The sequence below is a fragment of the Lissotriton helveticus genome, chromosome 5_1 (assembly GCF_964261635.1).
Source record: "Lissotriton helveticus chromosome 5_1, aLisHel1.1, whole genome shotgun sequence".
NCBI classification, from domain to species: Eukaryota; Metazoa; Chordata; class Amphibia; order Caudata; family Salamandridae; genus Lissotriton; species Lissotriton helveticus.
This window is the reverse complement of record NC_136065.1, coordinates 1647552641-1647568360: the sequence shown is the minus strand read 5'-3', so window position 1 is coordinate 1647568360 and position 15720 is coordinate 1647552641. Positions and strand designations below refer to the sequence as shown.

General features: G+C 44.4%; 17 non-coding genes across 17 annotated transcripts; 5 read left to right on the top strand and 12 right to left on the bottom strand.

The window, feature by feature from the left end:
• Positions 1 to 164: 164 nt before the first annotated feature.
• On the bottom strand, positions 165 to 236 carry TRNAT-UGU (transfer RNA threonine (anticodon UGU)). Its single transcript has one exon. It is a non-coding gene; the product is annotated as a tRNA-Thr (tRNA).
• A 1114-nt stretch (positions 237 to 1350) lies between these two features.
• Positions 1351 to 1432, bottom strand: TRNAS-GCU (transfer RNA serine (anticodon GCU)). The gene has a single exon. It is a non-coding gene; the product is annotated as a tRNA-Ser (tRNA).
• Positions 1433 to 1724: 292 nt separating this feature from the next.
• On the top strand, positions 1725 to 1819 carry TRNAI-UAU (transfer RNA isoleucine (anticodon UAU)). The gene is made up of 2 exons: positions 1725 to 1762; positions 1784 to 1819. It is a non-coding gene; the product is annotated as a tRNA-Ile (tRNA).
• Positions 1820 to 2974: 1155 nt separating this feature from the next.
• Positions 2975 to 3046, bottom strand: TRNAT-UGU (transfer RNA threonine (anticodon UGU)). The gene has a single exon. It is a non-coding gene; the product is annotated as a tRNA-Thr (tRNA).
• A 1106-nt stretch (positions 3047 to 4152) lies between these two features.
• Positions 4153 to 4234, bottom strand: TRNAR-UCU (transfer RNA arginine (anticodon UCU)). The gene has a single exon. It is a non-coding gene; the product is annotated as a tRNA-Arg (tRNA).
• A 292-nt stretch (positions 4235 to 4526) lies between these two features.
• On the top strand, positions 4527 to 4621 carry TRNAI-UAU (transfer RNA isoleucine (anticodon UAU)). The gene is made up of 2 exons: positions 4527 to 4564; positions 4586 to 4621. It is a non-coding gene; the product is annotated as a tRNA-Ile (tRNA).
• A 1155-nt stretch (positions 4622 to 5776) lies between these two features.
• On the bottom strand, positions 5777 to 5848 carry TRNAT-UGU (transfer RNA threonine (anticodon UGU)). The gene has a single exon. It is a non-coding gene; the product is annotated as a tRNA-Thr (tRNA).
• A 1116-nt stretch (positions 5849 to 6964) lies between these two features.
• Positions 6965 to 7046, bottom strand: TRNAS-GCU (transfer RNA serine (anticodon GCU)). The gene has a single exon. It is a non-coding gene; the product is annotated as a tRNA-Ser (tRNA).
• A 292-nt stretch (positions 7047 to 7338) lies between these two features.
• Positions 7339 to 7433, top strand: TRNAI-UAU (transfer RNA isoleucine (anticodon UAU)). The gene is made up of 2 exons: positions 7339 to 7376; positions 7398 to 7433. It is a non-coding gene; the product is annotated as a tRNA-Ile (tRNA).
• Positions 7434 to 8587: 1154 nt separating this feature from the next.
• TRNAI-UAU (transfer RNA isoleucine (anticodon UAU)) lies at positions 8588 to 8659 on the bottom strand. Its single transcript has one exon. It is a non-coding gene; the product is annotated as a tRNA-Ile (tRNA).
• Positions 8660 to 9775: 1116 nt separating this feature from the next.
• TRNAS-GCU (transfer RNA serine (anticodon GCU)) lies at positions 9776 to 9857 on the bottom strand. Its single transcript has one exon. It is a non-coding gene; the product is annotated as a tRNA-Ser (tRNA).
• A 292-nt stretch (positions 9858 to 10149) lies between these two features.
• Positions 10150 to 10244, top strand: TRNAI-UAU (transfer RNA isoleucine (anticodon UAU)). Its single transcript has 2 exons — positions 10150 to 10187; positions 10209 to 10244. It is a non-coding gene; the product is annotated as a tRNA-Ile (tRNA).
• Positions 10245 to 11413: 1169 nt separating this feature from the next.
• On the bottom strand, positions 11414 to 11485 carry TRNAT-UGU (transfer RNA threonine (anticodon UGU)). The gene has a single exon. It is a non-coding gene; the product is annotated as a tRNA-Thr (tRNA).
• A 1116-nt stretch (positions 11486 to 12601) lies between these two features.
• Positions 12602 to 12683, bottom strand: TRNAS-GCU (transfer RNA serine (anticodon GCU)). Its single transcript has one exon. It is a non-coding gene; the product is annotated as a tRNA-Ser (tRNA).
• A 292-nt stretch (positions 12684 to 12975) lies between these two features.
• Positions 12976 to 13070, top strand: TRNAI-UAU (transfer RNA isoleucine (anticodon UAU)). Its single transcript has 2 exons — positions 12976 to 13013; positions 13035 to 13070. It is a non-coding gene; the product is annotated as a tRNA-Ile (tRNA).
• Positions 13071 to 14239: 1169 nt separating this feature from the next.
• Positions 14240 to 14311, bottom strand: TRNAT-UGU (transfer RNA threonine (anticodon UGU)). The gene has a single exon. It is a non-coding gene; the product is annotated as a tRNA-Thr (tRNA).
• A 1116-nt stretch (positions 14312 to 15427) lies between these two features.
• On the bottom strand, positions 15428 to 15509 carry TRNAS-GCU (transfer RNA serine (anticodon GCU)). Its single transcript has one exon. It is a non-coding gene; the product is annotated as a tRNA-Ser (tRNA).
• Positions 15510 to 15720: the final 211 nt, after the last annotated feature.

Genomic DNA, 15720 nt, shown 5'->3' with positions numbered 1-15720 from the left:
ATCGGAAGGGGTGAGGCGATAGTTTATGGTTCAATGGTTTTCATGAAGTCTTCTTGATACGATGAAAGCAGGAAAGGGAAGCTTGTCAATAAGCAAACTTAAGACAAGGTGTGACTCCTAGAAAGAATGACTTGGAAACAACATACAGAAACTCACATATAAAAAGGCCCTGATGAGGCTTGAACTCATGACCCCTGGTTTACAAGACCAGTGCTCTGCCACTTAGCTACAAGGCCAGCCTGCCTGCAGTATGTAAATCGCTTCATGTATTCTTACTGCGGTATGAAGATATCTATGATTTTGAGACTGTATGGAAATGCAGTTGCATTTGAATGTCTACATGCGTGCACAAATTGAAGAGCATGCTTAAGACACTTTTCTTGGAAGTAGGAAAAACTCCATTTTGATTTGAGAACATAAGAGTATTCACATTTATGACCATACTGATAGCTCTAGTTAGTATGTCCACAATCAGTGACAGATAGAGAACTCACTTATTAGAAGTGATCTGTCTCTGTGGGGCGGACATATGTCAACAGTCATACACTTGAGATGGCTGAAACTTTAGGAGTAAGAGCTGCTTTCTTATCAGTCTATCTATCCAAACTGGTTAGAAGTAACCCTGGGCGTCCGAATCGGCTACGCCCACGGAGAAGGCGTAGTGTTGCCTTCTACGCATTTTGCGTAGACAGCGTAGCCGGCAACACTACGCCCACTCCGTGTGCGTAGCCGATTCGGCCGCCACCCGCCTCCCTCCCGCCCTCCCCTACATACATTATTTAAGCAACTAACCTTAATAAAACAATTTTTAAAGCACTTACCATGTCCGGGGCTCTTCCGGGGCTCCCTCTTGGAATAGCGTCCCTTCCTGGATACCAATGCGCATGCGCGGCCTCCCGCGCATGCGCATTGGTATCCAGGACGACGCTATTCCAAGAGGGAGCCGCGGACGAGCCCCGGACACGGTAAGTGCTTTAAAATTGTTTTATTAAGGGTAGTTGCTTAAATAATGTATGTAGGGGAGAGCGGGAGGGAGGTGCGTAGTGGGGCTACGTGGAGTGCGGGAGTGGGCGTAGCTTCTCGTCCACTCCGCGTAGCTCCGCGGAGCCCCACTACGCCCACTACGACCAGGGTTAGTTAGAAGGCCAGGAGTGAGGGAAAGGCAATCCTCTGGACACTTCATGAAAGATCTAATTTCAATTAAGCACAAAACACTTCCCTTAATTTGACATAATTGCCAAAATGGAATAGTCAGTTGGGCCCTTCTAGTGGATTATGGCTGTGTCTTGAAAGAGAGTGTAATTGTACTACGAGACATGCCCACCTTCAAAAGAGTGTCTGATGGCGTTCCGACGAAGGTGGGATTCGAACCCACGCGTGCAGAGCACAATGGATTAGCAGTCCATCGCCTTAACCACTCGGCCACCTCGTCTGCCTTAGGTGACTATGTTTCATTTTTTAGGAAATTCTTACGATGTGCTAATTACAAATAATCATAAGTTTCTCCAAGACTGTGTCAGAACTGGCAAATATATGTGGTGTTCAATAGACAGAGCACATGATATAGCAGAATTATCAAATCTGTTCCATTAGGACTGTAGTTTTTAATAGTCATGATAACATGCTAGCATGTGAGTCGTTCTTGCACAGTGAATAAGGGAGCAGTGCCAGTATCTACTTGGTCAGCTCTAGATGGCTCAACTGGGGAGGTATGAGAACAGTGAGCTCCAGTGGCGCAATCGGTTAGCGCGCGGTACTTATACAGCAGTACTTACATTGAGGCATGCCGAGGTTGTGAGTTCGAGCCTCACCTGGAGCAGCTTACTGGTTTTTCATAAACCATTTCACTAAAAGTAAAGATTACACTCAGGGGAAAGACGGCCCTTGCTAGAGAGTTTTTACTTCTTTTCAGGATCTGCGTGTCCGACTCTTCCAGGTGCAAATATCACAATCCTATTCGATGCTCCTTATAAACATTCCATGATGTGCCGTCTTGCATAGCATGCAAACACCACATCAGTGCATTTAAAAATACATTTGTAGAATAATAAATATGATGAAAACATTGTTGTCACGGGATAACCATATACTGAGGAGCTGCAAACAGTGCTGTATCAGCTACTTACAGTAAAATTTAACTGAAAGACATATCAAAAGAAGAGCGTCATCATATTAATGTTTCTAGTCAACATAAGAGTTGCACCATAGCAGCTTATGGTGCTTTCTGCTCAGATTGTGCCTCCAATCCCACATTGATTTTTTTTATTCTTTGCAGTTTAAAAAAACAATTCATGCTCAAAGTTAACTTTTTAAAACCATTCAACCTAATATATTTATTTCTCTAACTTGTGAATGTGGTCCATGTTCTCTTTTCCTCATCCCCATCACGATACTCCTTTTCCCGAAATCAGGTTCACTTCTTTATCCAGCCCACCCATCCAAGGTCACCAAATCTATGAAGCGATTCTGCTTTTTCTCACATTCTCTCTATGTACAAGATACCTTGTATCATTTGAATGGACAGCAGGAGAGTCGGATATTTATGGTTAGTGGGGGTGGGGTTTTGAAGATTAACCTCATTTGACTAAGAGCCGGGGCATCTGGGAGGAAAAGTATTTTAAGGGGGATGAAGTTCACATCTCCTTGGTGAAATTTCTAGATCCTTATTTCATCCTTTCTGTGGATGCAGACTCAGTCGGAACAGAGGTCATAGTCCTCGCTCTGACTTTCAAAGGAACTTCAAATATGCATGGCTTATTTGGCTTTGCCCGGCGGGGTGAGAATGGCGTTTGTCAGGCGTTCGTCAGGCGATCGGAAGGGGTGAGGCGATAGTTTATGGTTCAATGGTTTTCATGAAGTCTTCTTGATACGATGAAAGCAGGAAAGGGAAGCTTGTCAATAAGCAAACTTAAGACAAGGTGTGACTCCTAGAAAGAATGACTTGGAAACAACATACAGAAACTCACATATAAAAAGGCCCTGATGAGGCTTGAACTCATGACCCCTGGTTTACAAGACCAGTGCTCTGCCACTGAGCTACAAGGCCAGCCTGCCTGCAGTATGTAAATCGCTTCATGTATTCTTACTGCGGTATGAAGATATCTATGATTTTGAGACTCTGTATGGAAATGCAGTTGCATTTGAATGTCTACATGCGTGCACAAATTGAAGAGCATTCTTAAGACACTTTTCTTGGAAGTAGGAAAAACTCCATTTTGATTTGAGAACATAAGAGTATTCACATTTATGACCATACTGATAGCTCTAGTTAGTATGTCCACAATCAGTGACAGATAGAGAACTCACTTATTAGAAGTGATCTGTCTCTGTGGGGCAGACATATGTCAACAGTCATACACTTGAGATGGCTGAAACTTTAGGAGTAAGAGCTGCTTTCTTATCAGTCTATCTATCCAAACTGGTTAGAAGTAACCCTGGGCGTCCGAATCGGCTACGCCCACGAAGTAGGCGTAGTGTTGCCTTCTACGCATTTTGCGTAGACAGCGTAGCCGGCAACACTACGCCCACTCTGTGTGCGTAGCCGATTCGGCCGCCACCCGCCTCCCTCCCGCCCTCCCCTACATACATTATTTAAGCAACTAACCTTAATAAAACAATTTTTAAAGCACTTACCATGTCCGGGGCTCTTCCGGGGCTCCCTCTTGGAATAGCGTCCCTTCCTGGATACCAATGCGCATGCGCGGCCTCCCGCGCAAGCGCATTGGTATCCAGGACGACGCTATTCCAAGAGGGAGCCCCGGACGAGCCCCGGACACGGTAAGTGCTTTAAAATTGTTTTATTAAGGGTAGTTGCTTAAATAATGTATGTAGGGGAGAGCGGGAGGGAGGTGCGTAGTGGGGCTACGCGGAGTGCGGGAGTGGGCGTAGCTTCTCGCCCACTCCGCGGAGCTCCACTACGCCCACTACGACCAGGGTTAGTTAGAAGGCCAGGAGTGAGGGAAAGGCAATCCTCTGGACACTTCATGAAAGATCTAATTTCAATTAAGCACAAAACACTTCCCTTAATTTGACATAATTGCCAAAATGGAATAGTCAGTTGGGCCCTTCTAGTGGATTATGGCTGTGTCTTGAAAGAGAGTGTAATTGTACTACGAGACATGCCCACCTTCAAAAGAGTGTCTGATGGCGTTCCGACGAAGGTGGGATTCGAACCCACGCGTGCAGAGCACAATGGATTAGAAGTTCATCTCCTTAACCACTCGGCCACCTCGTCTGCCTTAGGTGACTATGTTTCATTTTTTAGGAAATTCTTACGATGTGCTAATTACAAATAATCATAAGTTTCTCCTAGACTGTGTCAGAACTGGCAAATATATGTGGTGTTCAATAGACAGAGCACATGATATAGCAGAATTATCAAATCTGTTCCATTAGGACTGTAGTTTTTAATAGTCATGATAACATGCTAGCATGTGAGTCGATCTTGCACAGTGAATAAGGGAGCAGTGCCAGTATCTACTTGGTCAGCTTTAGATGGCTCAACTGGGGAGGTATGAGAACAGTGAGCTCCAGTGGCGCAATCGGTTAGCGCGCGGTACTTATGCAGCAGTACTTGCGTTGAGGCATGCCGAGGTTGTGAGTTCGAGCCTCACCTGGAGCAGCTTACTGGTTTTTCATAAACCATTTCACTAAAAGTAAAGATTAAACTCAGGGGAAAGACGGCCCTTGCTAGAGAGTTTTTACTTCTTTTCAGGATCTGCGTGTCCGACTCTTCCAGGTGCAAATATCACAATCCTATACGATGCTCCTTATAAACATTCCATGATGTGCCGTCTTGCATAGCATGCAAACACCACATCAGTGCATTTAAAAATACATTTGTAGAATAATAAATATGATGAAAACATTGTTGTCACGGTATAACCATATACTGAGGAGCTGCAAACAGTGCTGTATCAGCTACTTACAATAAAATTTAACTGAAAGACATATCAAAAGAAGAGCGTCATCATATTAATGTTTCTAGTCAACATAAGAGTTGCACCATAGCAGCTTATGGTGCTTTCTGCTCAGATTGTGCCTCCAATCCCACATTGATTTTTTTTATTCTTTGCAGTTTAAAAAAACAATTCATGCTCAAAGTTAACTTTTTAAAACCATTCAACCTAATATATTTATTTCTCTAACTTGTGAATGTGGTCCATGTTCTCTTTTCCTCATCCCCATCACGATACTCCTTTTCCCGAAATCAGGTTCACTTCTTTATCCAGCCCACCCATCCAAGGTCACCAAATCTATGAAGCGATTCTGCTTTTTCTCACATTCTCTCTATGTACAAGATACCTTGTATCATTTGAATGGACAGCAGGAGAGTCGGATATTTATGGTTAGTGGGGGTGGGGTTTTGAAGATTAACCTCATTTGACTAAGAGCCGGGGCATCTGGGAGGAAAAGTATTTTAAGGGGGATGAAGTTCACATCTCCTTGGTGAAATTTCTAGATCCTTATTTCATCCTTTCTGTGGATGCAGACTCAGTCGGAACAGAGGTCATAGTCCTCGCTCTGACTTTCAAAGGAACTTCAAATATGCATGGGTTATTTGGCTTTGCCCGGCGGGGTGAGAATGGCGTTTGTCAGGCGTTCGTCAGGCGATCGGAAGGGGTGAGGAGATAGTTTATGGTTCAATAGTTTTCATGAAGTCTTCTTGATACGATGAAAGCAGCAAAGGGAAGCTTGTCAATAAGCAAACTTAAGACAAGGTGTGACTCCTAGAAAGAATGACTTGGAAACAACATACAGAAACTCACATATAAAAAGGCCCTGATGAGGCTTGAACTCATGACCCCTGGTTTACAAGACCAGTGCTCTGCCACTGAGCTACAAGGCCAGCCTGCCTGCAGTATGTAAATCGCTTCATGTATTCTTACTGCGGTATGAAGATATCTATGATTTTGAGACTCTGTATGGAAATGCAGTTGCATTTGAATGTCTACATGCGTGCACAAATTGAAGAGCATGCTTAAGACACTTTTCTTGGAAGTAGGAAAAACTCCATTTTGATTTGAGAACATAAGAGTATTCACATTTATGACCATACTGATAGCTCTAGTTAGTATGTCCACAATCAGTGACAGATAGAGAAATCACTTATTAGAAGTGATCTGTCTCTGTGGGGCAGACATATGTCAACAGTCATACACTTGAGATGGCTGAAACTTTAGGAGTAAGAGCTGCTTTCTTATCAGTCTATCTATCCAAACTGGTTAGAAGTAACCCTGGGCGTCCGAATCGGCTACGCCCACGGAGTAGGCGTAGTGTTGCCTTCTACGCATTTTGCGTAGACAGCGTAGCCGGCAACACTACGCCCACTCCGTGTGCGTAGCCGATTCGGCCGCCACCCGCCTCCCTCCCGCCCTCCCCTACATACATTATTTAAGCAACTAACCTTAATAAAACAATTTTTAAAGCACTTACCATGTCCGGGGCTCTTCCGGGGCTCCCTCTTGGAATAGCGTCCCTTCCTGGATACCAATGCGCATGCGCGGCCTCCCGCGCATGCGCATTGGTATCCAGGACGACACTATTCCAAGAGGGAGCCCCGGACGAGCCCCGGACACGGTAAGTGCTTTAAAATTGTTTTATTAAGGGTAGTTGCTTAAATAATGTATGTAGGGGAGAGCGGGAGGGAGGTGCGTAGTGGGGCTACGCGGAGTGCGGGAGTGGGCGTAGCTTCTCGCCCACTCCGCGTAGCTCCGCGGAGCCCCACTACGCCCACTACGACCAGGGTTAGTTAGAAGGCCAGGAGTGAGGGAAAGGCAATCCTCTGGACACTTCATGAAAGATCTAATTTCAATTAAGCACAAAACACTTCCCTTAATTTGACATAATTGCCAAAATGGAATAGTCAGTTGGGCCCTTCTAGTGGATTATGGCTGTGTCTTGAAAGAGAGTGTAATTGTACTACGAGACATGCCCACCTTCAAAAGAGTGTCTGATGGCGTTCCGACAAAGGTGGGAATCGAACCCACGCGTGCAGAGCACAATGGATTAGCAGTCCATCGCCTTAACCACTCGGCCACCTCGTCTGCCTTAGGTGACTATGTTTCATTTTTTAGGAAATTCTTACGATGTGCTAATTACAAATAATCATAAGTTTCTCCTAGACTGTGTCAGAACTGGCAAATATATGTGGTGTTCAATAGACAGAGCACATGATATAGCAGAATTATCAAATCTGTTCCATTAGGACTGTAGTTTTTAATAGTCATGATAACATGCTAGCATGTGAGTCGATCTTGCACAGTGAATAAGGGAGCAGTGCCAGTATCTACTTGGTCAGCTTTAGATGGCTCAACTGGGGAGGTATGAGAACAGCAAGCTCCAGTGGTGCAATTGGTTAGCGCGCGGTACTTATACAGCAGTACTTGCGTTGAGGCATGCCGAGGTTGTGAGTTCGAGCCTCACCTGGAGCAGCTTACTGGTTTTTCATAAACCATTTCACTAAAAGTAAAGATTAAACTCAGGGGAAAGACGGCCCTTGCTAGAGAGTTTTTACTTCTTTTCAGGATCTGCGTGTCCGACTCTTCCAGGTGCAAATATCACAATCCTATTCGATGCTCCTTATAAACATTCCATGATGTGCCGTCTTGCATAGCATGCAAACACCACATCAGTGCATTTAAAAATACATTTGTAGAATAATAAATATGATGAAAACATTGTTGTCACGGTATAACCATATACTGAGGAGCTGCAAACAGTGCTGTATCAGCTACTTACAATAAAATTTAACTGAAAGACATATCAAAAGAAGAGCGTCATCATATTAATGTTTCTAGTCAACATAAGAGTTGCACCATAGCAGCTTATGGTGCTTTCTGCTCAGATTGTGCCTCCAATCCCACATTGATTTTTTTTATTCTTTGCAGTTTAAAAAAACAATTCATGCTCAAAGTTAACTTTTTAAAACCATTCAACCTAATATATTTATTTCTCTAACATGTGAATGTGGTCCATGTTCTCTTTTCCTCATCCCCATCACGATACTCCTTTTCCCGAAATCAGGTTCACTTCTTTATCCAGCCCACCCATCCAAGGTCACCAAATCTATGAAGCGATTCTGCTTTTTCTCACATTCTCTCTATGTACAAGATACCTTGTATCATTTGAATGGACAGCAGGAGAGTCGGATATTTATGGTTAGTGGGGGTGGGGTTTTGAAGATTAACCTCATTTGACTAAGAGCCGGGGCATCTGGGAGGAAAAGTATTTTAAGGGGGATGAAGTTCACATCTCCTTGGTGAAATTTCTAGATCCTTATTTCATCCTTTCTGTGGATGCAGACTCAGTCGGAACAGAGGTCATAGTCCTCGCTCTACTTTCAAAGGAACTTCAAATACGCATGGCTTATTTGGCTTTGCCCGGCGGGGTGAGAATGGCGTTTGTCAGGCGTTCGTCAGGCGATCGGAAGGGGTGAGGCGATAGTTTATGGTTCAATGGTTTTCATGAAGTCTTCTTGATACGATGAAAGCAGGAAAGGGAAGCTTGTCAATAAGCAAACTTAAGACAAGGTGTGACTCCTAGAAAGAATGACTTGGAAACAACATACAGAAACTCACATATAAAAAGGCCCTGATGAGGCTTGAACTCATGACCCCTGGTTTATAAGACCAGCGCTCTGCCACTGAGCTACAAGGCCAGCCTGCCTGCAGTATGTAAATCGCTTCATGTATTCTTACTGCGGTATGAAGATATCTATGATTTTGAGACTCTGTATGGAAATGCAGTTGCATTTGAATGTCTACATGCGTGCACAAATTGAAGAGCATGCTTAAGACACTTTTCTTGGAAGTAGGAAAAACTCCATTTTGATTTGAGAACATAAGAGTATTCACATTTATGACCATACTGATAGCTCTAGTTAGTATGTCCACAATCAGTGACAGATAGAGAACTCACTTATTAGAAGTGATCTGTCTCTGTGGGGCAGACATATGTCAACAGTCATACACTTGAGATGGCTGAAACTTTAGGAGTAAGAGCTGCTTTCTTATCAGTCTATCTATCCAAACTGGTTAGAAGTAACCCTGGGCGTCCGAATCGGCTACGCCCACGGAGTAGGCGTAGTGTTGCCTTCTACGCATTTTGCGTAGACAGCGTAGCCGGCAACACTACGCCCACTCCGTGTGCGTAGCCGATTCGGCCGCCACCCGCCTCCCTCCCGCCCTCCCCTACATACATTATTTAAGCAACTAACCTTAATAAAACAATTTTTAAAGCACTTACCATGTCCGGGGCTCTTCCGGGGCTCCCTCTTGGAATAGCGTCCCTTCCTGGATACCAATGCGCATGCGCGGCCTCCCGCGCATGCGCATTGGTATCCAGGACGACGCTATTCCAAGAGGGAGCCCCGGACGAGCCCCGGACACGGTAAGTGCTTTAAAATTGTTTTATTAAGGGTAGTTGCTTAAATAATGTATGTAGGGGAGAGCGGGAGGGAGGTGCGTAGTGGGGCTACGCGGAGTGCGGGAGTGGGCGTAGCTTCTCGCCCACTCCGCGTAGCTCCGCGGAGCCCCACTACGCCCACTACGACCAGGGTTAGTTAGAAGGCCAGGAGTGAGGGAAAGGCAATCCTCTGGACACTTCATGAAAGATCTAATTTCAATTAAGCACAAAACACTTCCCTTAATTTGACATAATTGCCAAAATGGAATAGTCAGTTGGGCCCTTCTAGTGGATTATGGCTGTGTCTTGAAAGAGAGTGTAATTGTACTACGAGACATGCCCACCTTCAAAAGAGTGTCTGATGGCGTTCCAACGAAGGTGGGATTCGAACCCACGCGTGCAGAGCACAATGGATTAGCAGTTCATCGCCTTAACCACTCGGCCACCTCGTCTGCCTTAGGTGACTATGTTTCATTTTTTAGGAAATTCTTACGATGTGCTAATTACAAATAATCATAAGTTTCTCCTAGACTGTGTCAGAACTGGCAAATATATGTGGTGTTCAATAGACAGAGCACATGATATAGCAGAATTATCAAATCTGTTCCATTAGGACTGTAGTTTTTAATAGTCATGATAACATGCTAGCATGTGAGTCGATCTTGCACAGTGAATAAGGGAGCAGTGCCAGTATCTACTTGGTCAGCTCTAGATGGCTCAACTGGGGAGGTATGAGAACAGTGAGCTCCAGTGGCGCAATCGGTTAGCGTGCAGTACTTATACAGCAGTACTTGCGTTGAGGCATGCCGAGGTTGTGAGTTCGAGCCTCACCTGGAGCAGCTTACTGGTTTTTCATAAACCATTTCACTAAAAGTAAAGATTAAACTCAGGGGAAAGACGGCCCTTGCTAGAGAGTTTTTACTTCTTTTCAGGATCTGCGTGTCCGACTCTTCCAGGTGCAAATATCACAATCCTATTCGATGCTCCTTATAAACATTCCATGATGTGCCGTCTTGCATAGCATGCAAACACCACATCAGTGCATTTAAAAATACATTTGTAGAATAATAAATATGATGAAAACATTGTTGTCACGGTATAACCATATACTGAGGAGCTGCAAACAGTGCTGTATCAGCTACTTACAATAAAATTTAACTGAAAGACATATCAAAAGAAGAGCGTCATCATATTAATGTTTCTAGTCAACATAAGAGTTGCACCATAGCAGCTTATGGTGCTTTCTGCTCAGATTGTGCCTCCAATCCCACATTGATTTTTTTTATTCTTTGCAGTTTAAAAAAACAATTCATGCTCAAAGTTAACTTTTTAAAACCATTCAACCTAATATATTTATTTCTCTAACTTGTGAATGTGGTCCATGTTCTCTTTTCCTCATCCCCATCACGATACTCCTTTTCCCGAAATCAGGTTCACTTCTTTATCCAGCCCACCCATCCAAGGTCACCAAATCTATGAAGCGATTCTGCTTTTTCTCACATTCTCTCTATGTACAAGATACCTTGTATCATTTGAATGGACAGCAGGAGAGTCGGATATTTATGGTTAGTGGGGGTGGGGTTTTGAAGATTAACCTCATTTGACTAAGAGCCGGGGCATCTGGGAGGAAAAGTATTTTAAGGGGGATGAAGTTCACATCTCCTTGGTGAAATTTCTAGATCCTTATTTCATCCTTTCTGTGGATGCAGACTCAGTCGGAACAGAGGTCATAGTCCTCGCTCTGACTTTCAAAGGAACTTCAAATATGCATGGCTTATTTGGCTTTGCCCGGCAGGGCTTGCCCGGCGGGGTGAGAATGGCGTTTGTCAGGCGTTCGTCAGGCGATCGGAAGGGGTGAGGAGATAGTTTATGGTTCAATGGTTTTCATGAAGTCTTCTTGATACGATGAAAGCAGGAAAGGGAAGCTTGTCAATAAGCAAACTTAAGACAAGGTGTGACTCCTAGAAAGAATGACTTGGAAACAACATACAGAAACTCACATATAAAAAGGCCCTGATGAGGCTTGAACTCATGACCCCTGGTTTACAAGACCAGTGCTCTGCCACTGAGCTACAAGGCCAGCCTGCCTGCAGTATGTAAATCGCTTCATGTATTCTTACTGCGGTATGAAGATATCTATGATTTTGAGACTCTGTATGGAAATGCAGTTGCATTTGAATGTCTACATGCGTGCACAAATTGAAGAGCATGCTTAAGACACTTTTCTTGGAAGTAGGAAAAACTCCATTTTGATTTGAGAACATAAGAGTATTCACATTTATGACCATACTGATAGCTCTAGTTAGTATGTCCACAATCAGTGACAGATAGAGAACTCACTTATTAGAAGTGATCTGTCTCTGTGGGGCAGACATATGTCAACAGTCATACACTTGAGATGGGTGAAACTTTAGGAGTAAGAGCTGCTTTCTTATCAGTCTATCTATCCAAACTGGTTAGAAGTAACCCTGGGCGTCCGAATCGGCTACGCCCACGGAGTAGGCGTAGTGTTGCCTTCTACGCATTTTGCGTAGACAGCGTAGCCGGCAACACTACGCCCACTCCGTGTGCGTAGCCGATTCGGCCGCCACCCGCCTCCCTCCCGCCCTCCCCTACATACATTATTTAAGCAACTAACCTTAATAAAACAATTTTTAAAGCACTTACCATGTCCGGGGCTCTTCCGGGGCTCCCTCTTGGAATAGCGTCCCTTCCTGGATACCAATGCGCATGCGCGGCCTCCCGCGCATGCGCATTGGTATCCAGGACGACGCTATTCCAAGAGGGAGCCCCGGACGAGCCCCGGACACGGTAAGTGCTTTAAAATTGTTTTATTAAGGGTAGTTGCTTAAATAATGTATGTAGGGGAGAGCGGGAGGGAGGTGCGTAGTGGGGCTACGCGGAGTGCGGGAGTGGGCGTAGCTTCTCGCCCACTCCGCGTAGCTCCGCGGAGCCCCACTACGCCCACTACGACCAGGGTTAGTTAGAAGGCCAGGAGTGAGGGAAAGGCAATCCTCTGGACACTTCATGAAAGATCTAATTTCAATTAAGCACAAAACACTTCCCTTAATTTGACATAATTGCCAAAATGGAATAGTCAGTTGGGCCCTTCTAGTGGATTATGGCTGTGTCTTGAAAGAGAGTGTAATTGTACTACGAGACATGCCCACCTTCAAAAGAGTGTCTGATGGCGTTCCGACGAAGGTGGGAATCGAACCCACGCGTGCAGAGCACAATGGATTAGCAGTTCATCGCCTTAACCACTCGGCCACCTCGTCTGCCTTAGGTGACTATGTTTCATTTTTTAGGAAATTCTTACGATGTGCTAATTACAAATAATCATAAGTTTCTCCTAGACTGTGTCAGAACTGGCAAATATATGTGGTGTTCAATAGACAGAGCACATGATATAGCAGAATTATCAAATCTGTTCCATTAGGACTGTAGTTTTTAATAGTCATGATAACATGCTAGCATGTGAGTCGATCTTGCACAGTGAATAAGGGAGCAGTGCCAGTATCTACTTGGTCAGCTCTAGATGGCTCAACTGGGGAGGTATGAGAACAGTGAGCTCCAGTGGCGCAATCGGTTAGCGTGCAGTACTTATACAGCAGTACTTGCGTTGAGGCGTGCCGAGGTTGTGAGTTCGAGCCTCACCTGGAGCAGCTTACTGGTTTTTCATAAACCATTTCACTAAAAGTAAAGATTAAACTCAGGGGAAAGACGGCCCTTGCTAGAGAGTTTTTACTTCTTTTCAGGATCTGCGTGTCCGACTCTTCCAGGTGCAAATATCACAATCCTATTCGATGCTCCTTATAAACATTCCATGATGTGCCGTCTTGCATAGCATGCAAACACCACATCAGTGCATTTAAAAATACATTTGTAGAATAATAAATATGATGAAAACATTGTTGTCACGGTATAACCATATACTGAGGAGCTGCAAACAGTGCTGTATCAGCTACTTACAATAAAATTTAACTGAAAGACATATCAAAAGAAGAGCGTCATCATATTAATGTTTCTAGTCAACATAAGAGTTGCACCATAGCAGCTTATGGTGCTTTCTGCTCAGATTGTGCCTCCAATCCCACATTGATTTTTTTTATTCTTTGCAGTTTAAAAAAACAATTCATGCTCAAAGTTAACTTTTTAAAACCATTCAACCTAATATATTTATTTCTCTAACTTGTGAATGTGGTCCATGTTCTCTTTTCCTCATCCCCATCACGATACTCCTTTTCCCGAAATCAGGTTCACTTCTTTATCCAGCCCACCCATCCAAGGTCACCAAATCTATGAAGCGATTCTGCTTTTTCTCACATTCTCTCTATGTACAAGATACCTTGTATCATTTGAATGGACAGCAGGAGAGTCGGATATTTATGGTTAGTGGGGGTGGGGTTTTGAAGATTAACCTCATTTGACTAAGAGCCGGGGCATCTGGGAGGAAAAGTATTTTAAGGGGGATGAAGTTCACATCTCCTTGGTGAAATTTCTAGATCCTTATTTCATCCTTTCTGTGGATGCAGACTCAGTCGGAACAGAGGTCATAGTCCTCGCTCTGACTTTCAAAGGAACTTCAAATATGCATGGCTTATTTGGCTTTGCCCGGCAGGGCTTGCCCGGCGGGGTGAGAATGGCGTTTGTCAGGCGTTCGTCAGGCGATCGGAAGGGGTGAGGAGATAGTTTATGGTTCAATGGTTTTCATGAAGTCTTCTTGATACGATGAAAGCAGGAAAGGGAAGCTTGTCAATAAGCAAACTTAAGACAAGGTGTGACTCCTAGAAAGAATGACTTGGAAACAACATACAGAAACTCACATATAAAAAGGCCCTGATGAGGCTTGAACTCATGACCCCTGGTTTACAAGACCAGTGCTCTGCCACTGAGCTACAAGGCCAGCCTGCCTGCAGTATGTAAATCGCTTCATGTATTCTTACTGCGGTATGAAGATATCTATGATTTTGAGACTCTGTATGGAAATGCAGTTGCATTTGAATGTCTACATGCGTGCACAAATTGAAGAGCATGCTTAAGACACTTTTCTTGGAAGTAGGAAAAACTCCATTTTGATTTGAGAACATAAGAGTATTCACATTTATGACCATACTGATAGCTCTAGTTAGTATGTCCACAATCAGTGACAGATAGAGAACTCACTTATTAGAAGTGATCTGTCTCTGTGGGGCAGACATATGTCAACAGTCATACACTTGAGATGGCTGAAACTTTAGGAGTAAGAGCTGCTTTCTTATCAGTCTATCTATCCAAACTGGTTAGAAGTAACCCTGGGTGTCCGAATCGGCTACGCCCACGGAGTAGGCGTAGTGTTGCCTTCTACGCATTTTGCGTAGACAGCGTAGCCGGCAACACTACGCCCACTCCGTGTGCGTAGCCGATTCGGCCGCCACCCGCCTCCCTCCCGCCCTCCCCTACATACATTATTTAAGCAACTAACCTTAATAAAACAATTTTTAAAGCACTTACCATGTCCGGGGCTCTTCCGGGGCTCCCTCTTGGAATAGCGTCCCTTCCTGGATACCAATGCGCATGCGCGGCCTCCCGCGCATGCGCATTGGTATCCAGGACGACGCTATTCCAAGAGGGAGCCCCGGACGAGCCCCGGACACGGTAAGTGCTTTAAAATTGTTTTATTAAGGGTAGTTGCTTAAATAATGTATGTAGGGGAGAGCGGGAGGGAGGTGCGTAGTGGGGCTACGCGGAGTGCGGGAGTGGGCGTAGCTTCTCGCCCACTCCGCGTAGCTCCGCGGAGCCCCACTACGCCCACTACGACCAGGGTTAGTTAGAAGGCCAGGAGTGAGGGAAAGGCAATCCTCTGGACACTTCATGAAAGATCTAATTTCAATTAAGCACAAAACACTTCCCTTAATTTGACATAATTGCCAAAATGGAATAGTCAGTTGGGCCCTTCTAGTGGATTATGGCTGTGTCTTGAAAGAGAGTGTAATTGTACTACGAGACATGCCCACCTTCAAAAGAGTGTCTGATGGCGTTCCGACGAAGGTGGGATTCGAACCCACGCGTGCAGAGCACAATGGATTAGCAGTTCATCGCCTTAACCACTCGGCCACCTCGTCTGCCTTAGGTGACTATGTTTCATTTTTTAGGAAATTCTTACGATGTGCTAATTTACAAATAATCATAAGTTTCTCCTAGACTGTGTCAGAACTGGCAAATATATGTGGTGTTCAATAGACAGAGCACATGATATAGCAGAATTATCAAATCTGTTCCATTAGGACTGTAGTTTTTAATAGTCATGATAACATGCTAGCATGTGAGTCGATC